We start from the raw sequence: 8,492 nt of genomic DNA, 5'->3' as shown, positions 1-8,492 counted from the left end.
TTATAAATGGGAATATGGTGGCCCTGTTCTCACTTAAGAGGGAATCTAGGTAAAAATTCTTGTGACTAGGAGTGAAGGTTCTCAACCAATGTTGATCGTCGTCAGTAGACCTTGTGAACAATCTTGTAAAGCAAAGGAGAGTGCACTAGTAAATACATTGCGCTACATCAGTGATATTTTGGCATATGAAATAAATAATCTGCACTTCTTCAAGTACGTGGTACAATGTTAGAAAATTCTAGGAAGTTAAATTACTGTTAGTGGTAATAATGAACTGATCTAAATTATTATGGTTTGTAATGAACAAATTTAAATTATTATGTGTTTGTAATGAATGGGTTTGTAATAAAGTAATTTAAATTATTATGGGTTTGTAATGCATATATCTTCTTGTCAATTAGTTGTTGATATAATGTCCTTGTGAATTATATATTATATATATATATGTATATATGTTCTGGTCATATTTAAATTTTCAAATTTCAATTTTTTTTGGTGTGAAAATGTATTGTAGCGACGGTTATAGAGTAAACCATCCCTAGAAATAGGATTTATAGGGGCGGCTGGTGTTACAACCGCCCCTACAAGTTATTTTTGTAGAGGCGGCTGGTGTTACCAACCGCCCCTACAAAAATAGTTGTAGGGGCGGCTGGTGACACCAACCGTCCTTACAAATTGATTTGTAGAGGCGGTCTAGGAATTGTTCCTATAAATACATGATTTGTAGCCACACTTTGGTAGGGGCGGCTAGCCAAACCGCCCCTACAAATCATCTGGAGCCGCCCCTACAAAAGGTTTATGTAGTAGTGTGTTGTGGGCTCTAGTGGATGGATCTAGGCCTGGTGTTACACCGACACATGGGTATAGCAAAATTGGACCGGATCTGCTGCACACTCTAATACATATGTGATGTTTCGAACATTGACATAGTCTGGAGCACATAACATCAACTAGTATTTTTTGTTGTAATATATACTTTAAATACAAAAATATATATTTTATGAAACTACATCTCAAAATAAATTTACTAGTATCATTTTAACTATCCAAACTTAGCAAACAAAAATTAAGTTCAAACCAATATTTGTTATAATTGGCTACTTGCAACTTGAAGGCTCACTTGCTTGAATTGGAGAAAGTATGTATCAATTGGAATGTGAAGATATAACTAATCTTGTGCAAAGAAAACCATTACCCATCAAAATACATTTGAGCTCCAAAATCTTATAAAAGGTAAGAGGGTACCTTAAAAATACTAATTTGGTTGTCAATGATCCTACCATATATATCACTAATTAGACTAGGATAAAATTGAATATCCTATTGTCCAAAACTAGTTCCCCTTACTACAGTAATAGAGAGGGCAAAACAGGGGTGACCCTGTTTCCAATATCGATCTTTGAGTGAACTCCATTATATAACAGTCTCAGCTGACACTGGAGCAAGTGGAAGGGAATGAACAAATCAAAGCCTGGCATAGTACATAACTTCAAGTATTCGGGTTATAAAGTTGCCAATAAGCTAGAGTTCAGAGAGTCTCTGGCATTGACTTAGTTTTAATTTGTATACTCTAGAAGAACTCAAATATTCTTCATCTATGAGGTTTGTTTTCCTCATCTTGTTGTGCACAGGCTAGAGGAGTTACATATATCTCCTACTTGATCTCAGTATCCTAGTGGTGGATTTGATTTATGAGCTTCCACTTTCATCAGTTGTGGAGTTGGATGCGATGGGTCTAATCTCCTTCATATCCACAAAAGTCGTTGAGGCCAATTAATCATCATTCAAAGTTATTTACGGATGCCTACAAAAGTTTTGGAACATTTTCATCACCTGCACTGTTCCAAAGGGTTCACCCTACCGCATCTGGTCTAGAAGCGTCTTTCACGTTCATCCTTTATTACTACGTATTTCCTAGCTTCAACCGGGTGTTGATGCCACGAGTTAATACATTTTGTGACCAAGAAGATGATCAGGAGGGCTTCTCAATGACTCCATTGTAATTTTGTCTTTCTTAGTCTTAGGATCCTTTGCGTAATTTGAGGGATGCAGTTTCTTTACTAACATGAATTCAACCTAATTTTGCAGAAAAAAATGTCCATTCATGTCCACCTTATCTTACCACTTGACATAGGTTCGATGAAGCTCTGCTACCTCCTCTACTGCTACTTCCATCTTGTTTCTCTTTCAAATCACCTAACCATCACACACTCAATCTCCCCCCTGAGTCCTCCTATATCATTGCGAAGTAATCGCTCAAAGCCATTTATTCACCTCGATCTCAATGTCCATTTTAATTTTCTAACCTTCTAAGAGTTGCCTGGAACAAACTATATAGGGTGTGTTTGGTTGGGTGGCTCACCCCCTATCCAGGCTCTAGGAATACAGTTTAGGTCTGTTTATTGGTTGCCTATTTTTGGCTCATATAGCTAGGCCTAGCTAATACACCGACCATCCCTTAGCTTGGCTTCTTTGAAAGGCTGGGTGGGCTCGTTTCCCGTAAGGCTGGCTTGGCTAGCGCACGGTAAGCATTCATGTCACCTCAAGTGCTCCTCTTGGTGCCATGACGCTTTGGCGCTACGTGGCACTAAGCGAACAGGTGTACATGTGGGAAGCAAGGTGTGGCCTGAGCATAGCTAGGCGGGGTCCATAGTTCTTGAGCGCACACACCTTGGGAGTAGTGCGCATGACAGCCATGGCAAGTTCGGAGCGCTCGGAGGACGATGGAGAGGTGGAGTAGGTATTGGTTCCTCGACTGGTAGAGGGGGACGAGCAGCCATAAGAGCTTCTTGATATCCTCTCGGATGCTCGTGAGTAGGTAGGCAGCATGGTGATGCCCCAACGCACATAGGAGGGTGATGGGAGGAGCGCAAAGAGCACGGAGGAGGCGGAAAGGCCTAAGAGCATGGAGAGGAAGAGCAGGTGGCGGCGGCGGAGGAGGAGGAGGAGGAGCAGTAGCGGCAATGATCACTATGGCGACGGCAAAGGTGACAGCTCCATCCTCTTCTCACCACTTGTTCGACAAAATGTGTTTCTAATGAAACCGATAAAAACGGGGGGCTGCTATAACTAAAGCGGATAAAACATCCTCACACCACCCTGCCAACACTTAAACAGGCTGACCCATAGACTTAACCTAAACAAAAATCTCAGCAAGACTGCTCCTAACGCTGCTCCTAAGAAATATTTGGGGAGTGTGACATCTTATAGAGTTGGATTTCTTCCTTGATTAAGAACGCCAGCTGTAATAGTTGCAAAGAGGTAGGTTAGAAAGTTCTTTAGTTCATTTCTTTCCAAATATACTACCAAAAGTAAACCAGTATACCATCAAGTTGTCTCTGCTCTTCTTTTTTCATCTTGCATATTGTTTTTTTTTTCCAATGTCGATCTATAGATGTAACCTGGACAGTCCAGATTCGGTGGTTGTTGGAGCAAAGCATGTAGATTTGGATAATTTGGCCAGCCTTTTTTTCCAGATTGTTTGTCGTTAGTATCTTCTGATGCATGAGTCTTGTAAAGAATCTACATTTTGGTTCTGCTTTTGCTTTCCATATCGGACATAATTTCATCCTAGTGGTCCTGCCTTTGAACAGGATGAGATAAGCACTTTTAGTAGAATAGATGTCGCCGGGTGTCCACCGCCACCAAATTGTATATCCTCTTGTCCATTATCTAAGACCATGTTCTAATGCAGACCAAAGAGCCACAAATTGAATTATTTCTTCTCTTGAGTTGATTCAGGGTATGTGGTCAATCCATTTGTTATTTTGCACAGCCTTTTGGATAATGATGTTTTCCCTGCTTGATTTATCAAATAGTAATGGCGCAATATTCTTCGGCGCCAAGCCATTAACCCAGTTGCAGTGCCAGAACGACGTTATCACTGGGTCAAGGCAGAGAAGAGCTCTTTGTCAATCTTATGACGAGGCACCTCCATTTGTGGCCATGCTCGATCCTTACATGTCCACTTGTGCCACATTCATCTTAGGCGTAGTGTGTGAGCAAAAAAGTTCTGGATCTTCAATATGTTGTTAAACCTTATTATTTGAAGATGTTGGGCAGTGAGAGACTTATATGTATAATGCGTTGCCCATTAAAGTTTTCTAAAAAAGAAAGTTTCTTGAACAATTTTTACCTAATAAGTTTAATAGCAAAAAGTTGTGAGCAAGTTGTTCATAAAAATGGGAAAATAGGACTTTGGCAAACGTACGTAATAATTAAAGTATTTTCTTAAATCCCATTTTAAGCCAAATATTTTAAAGATAATCAGAGTTCAAAAAGTTTGCTGAGATAAAACAAAAATTATTTAAGCATTTATGACCAAAAGGGAAGTACTATAATGGAGACATGCCCCTTATTAAATAGGAAATTTTATCTCTATCTATCTATTGTGTGTGCGGATAGTGCTGATCAATTTGCAATCGGTTGCCAGTCGCTTGTGGACTGTGGTAGCAGATCGATGGTGATGCAACATGATATCTTGAACGTTGGAACAATATCCTTTTTATTTCTTTGTTTTATTTTTTTTACTCATAGATAGATGAGGAGTACTGAATATATAGCTAGCTAGCTCGTACGCTAGCCAGGAGATGTTTGTGTGTGTCGTCGTCAAGGCACGGCCGCCGTTTTTTCCCCCGGAAGTCAAACAGCGGTGCACGGTGCACCGGTCGATACGCGGTGCGCCGCTGGCGATTTGTATACACAATTATTATTTGCTCCCAATGTGAACCATACATTGATACGACCACATGTTTTTTTTTAATATATACTCCCTCAGTCCTCAAAAAATTCAATTCTCGTTTTATGAGAAGTCAAATAGTTTAAATTTTGACTAAATTTATATAAAAAGTACTAACATTCGCGATATAAAATGAGTATCATTAGATTAGTTATAGATTATATTTTCATAATAAAATTACTTAGAGACATAAATACTAATACTATTTACTATAACATTCGTTAAACCTGAGTTTGCTTGATCGGTGTGGTTTCCACAGTTAGGCCTGGTTTCGTTCCCAAAAATTTTCACCCCAAACTATCACATCGAATCTTGCGGCACATGCATGGAGTATTAAATATAGACGAAAAAAACTAATTGCACAGTTTAGTTGAAAATCGCGGGACGAATGTTTTAAGACTAATTAGTCCATGATTAGCCATAAGTGCTACAGTAACTAACATGCGCTAATGATGGATTAATTAGGCATAATAAATTCGTCTCGCAGTTTCCAGGCGAGCTATGTAATTAGTTTTTTTATTAGTATGTGAAAACCCCTTCCGACATCCCCGAAACATCCAATGTGACATCCAAAAATTTTTATTTCGCGAACTAAGGCCTGGTTTAGTTTTCAAAAAATTTCACCCCAAACTATCATATCGAATCTTGCGGCACATGCATGGAGTATTGAATATAGAAAAAAAAACTAATTGCACAGTTTGGTTGAAAATCACGAGATGGATGTTTTAAGACTAATTAGTCCATGAGTAGCCATAAGTGCTACAGTAACTAACATGCGCTAATGATGGATTATTTAGGCTTAATAAATTTATCTCGTAGTTTCCAGGCGAGCTATGTAATTAGTTTTTTTATTAGTATCCGAAAACTTCTTCCGACATCCCCGAAACATCCGATATGACGTCCGAAAATTTTCATTTCGCGAACTAAACACAACTTAAACACAGCCTTACATCTTTTGTGGAAAGATAGTACTGTACATACTGGATGGTCGGCCGACCATCTGGCACGCAACGCAAGGGCAAGGCAACAACGACAAGAAGCGAGATAGACCTGCCATGCGCACGTGTGTACTGGTTCTGTCGGAAGCGTGCGCGTCCTGTACTGTAGATAGGCAGCGCCGCAGGCCCCAGCGCCAGCGGTCCGGACGCAGGTGTGCCCCCCTGTGAATGTGCGAGCCGTGGGCGTGTGGCTGGCCTGGGCGAAACGACGACGCTTGACGCTACATGCTGGCGCACGTACGGCGCGTCGGTGCCCGTGATCTCACGCTCCTCCTGGTCGCACGAGGGCCAGTTTCTTCTCGTGTTTCTCTTTCTCTCATTGGCATTGCATTCTGCCTTTGTTATAACCTTTTTAAATTCCTCCATCATCCGCCCATCTGAGTTTTGTCTGCCTACACTTCTCCGAGGTCATCTTTTGACTTGACTTCGCTGTTGCCTTCGTGTCATGGTCACGTCAAGAACAGTTGCAGAGATAGATATAATTAAAAAAGAACTCTCTAAAGTCCAAACCACTCCTTACACGTAACTGCTACAAGGCTACAAATCTACAATATAATATCCTACGAAATCCTACAAAGTGGTATTATTACAGATAGATACGGAGTAGATAGTTTGCAGTGCAGTGACGTGATAGAAGCCTTCAACCTCAATAATTAGCCCAATAATCTCTTGAGAAAAGTGTGAGCCTTTTTTATTTTTTGCTGGTTTCTGGCCAACTGATAAAACTCAAGGGGTGGTAGAAACGTGTTAACCCCTCCAGCACCAACAACCTTTATGAATTAATTAAACTTCTTTTACAATATGCTTTTGAATTGCACACTATTAATCCTTATATGGTTGAACGCATTTAGGCCCAATGTGTTGTGTTTAGAGTTTTGGCGATTGATGAGCACAAGTGTTGTGACTAACGTGTGTTTTACTATGGTGAATCCAATTGAGCTCCGATACCACTTGAAAGGTCCTAATGGATAGAGGGGGATGAATAGCCTAATAAAATTTCTACAACAACACTTAACAAAATAGTTGGACAATTATGAGGTGAAGCAAGTGTTGCGCTAGCCTACTCAAAATGCAAGCCACTTACCACAATTCTAGTTTAGATAGTGTCGATTCACACAAGAGCTATGACACTACCCTATGTTAGTGTGCTCTCAAAGGCTAACTAAAGAGCTACACCAACCAAGCAAGCAAGCTCTCACAACTAGCTACACTAAAGAGCTTGTCAACTAGTTTACGGTAAAGTAAAGAGAGTGATCAAGAGGGTTATACCGCCGTGTAGATGAAAGAACCAATCAATCACAAGGATGAATAACAATGAAGACCAATCACATCGGAATCAATGATGAACATAATGATTTTTACCGAGGTTCACTTGCTTGCCGGCAAGCTAGTCCTCGTTGTGGTGATTCACTCACTTAGAGGTTCACGCGCTAATTGGCTTCACACGCCAAACCCTCAATAGGGTGCCGCACAACCAACATAAGATGAGGATAACACAAGCCACGAGCAATCCACTAGAGTACCTTTTGGCTCTCCGCCGGGGAAAGGTCAAGAACCCCTCACAATCACCATGATTGGAGCCGGAGACAATCACCACCCTCCGCTCAACGATCCTCACTGCTCCAAGCCGTCTAGGTGGCGGCAACCACCAAGAGTAACAAGCGAAATCCACAGCGAAACACGAACACCAAGTGTCTCTAGATGCAATTACTCAAGCAATGCACTTGGATCACTCTCAATCTCACTATGATGATGAATCAATGATGGAGATGAGTGGGAGGACTTTGGCTAAGCTCATAAGGTTGCTATGTCAATGAAAATGGCCAAAGGTATGAGCTTCAACCGACCATGGGGCTTAAATAGAAGCCCCTACGAAATAGAGCCATTATACCCCTTTACTGGCCATAACGCGGGCTGACCAGACACTGTAGTCTAACTGACCGGACGCAGCACCGGACGCTCCGGTCGTGAAGACCGGACGCGTCCGGTCGGCATACCGGACGTGTTCGGTAGACCCCATACTGCCACGTGTCCAGTTCAAACCATCATAGCTGTTGCTACCTAATCTGCCGACGACCGGATGCTCACACCGGACGCTGAGTCACAAATGACCGGACGCTGAGCCACAGCGTCCGGTGGAGTACATTAAGCATCCTTGCTCAACCGGTCGTGTCCGGTGATACTGGACCGGACGCTGCTAGCGTCCGATTGACTGTCCTATCGTACTCTGTGTTTTCTGATTCACACCGGATGCGTCTGGTGTGGCGACCGGACGCGTCCGGTCGCTGAGTCTGTCGCCAAAATACCGGACATGTCCGGTCACATACCGGACGCGTCCGGTCACTCTATAACCAGTGCGACTAACTTCTCTTCGACTCTATCTTCTTCACCCTTGCTCAAATGTGCCAACCACCAAGTGTATCACCTTGTGCACATGTGTTAGCATATTTTCACAAACATTTTCAAGGGTGTTAGCACTCCACTAGATCCTAAATGCATATGCAATGAGTTAGAACATCAAGTATATCTTTATGTTTCTCTCCCTTTATGATATTTCTCCCCCTTTTTCACTATTTTTACTACTATCTTTGTTTCTCTCCCCCTTTGTCATCAATGACCACAAAGGTTCTAATATAGATAGTATTACTTGTAGGGTCGAGATTATCAATGTCAATCAATGGGGTGAGAATCATTTTCCCAAATTTGGTCCAATCTAGATCATTTGCCAAAGATATTTAACTCGGTTTGATCCAAGG

Source organism: Miscanthus floridulus, chromosome 8, assembly GCF_019320115.1.
Source record: "Miscanthus floridulus cultivar M001 chromosome 8, ASM1932011v1, whole genome shotgun sequence".
Lineage (NCBI taxonomy): Eukaryota > Viridiplantae > Streptophyta > Magnoliopsida > Poales > Poaceae > Miscanthus > Miscanthus floridulus.
This window is presented reverse-complemented; position numbering follows the sequence as displayed.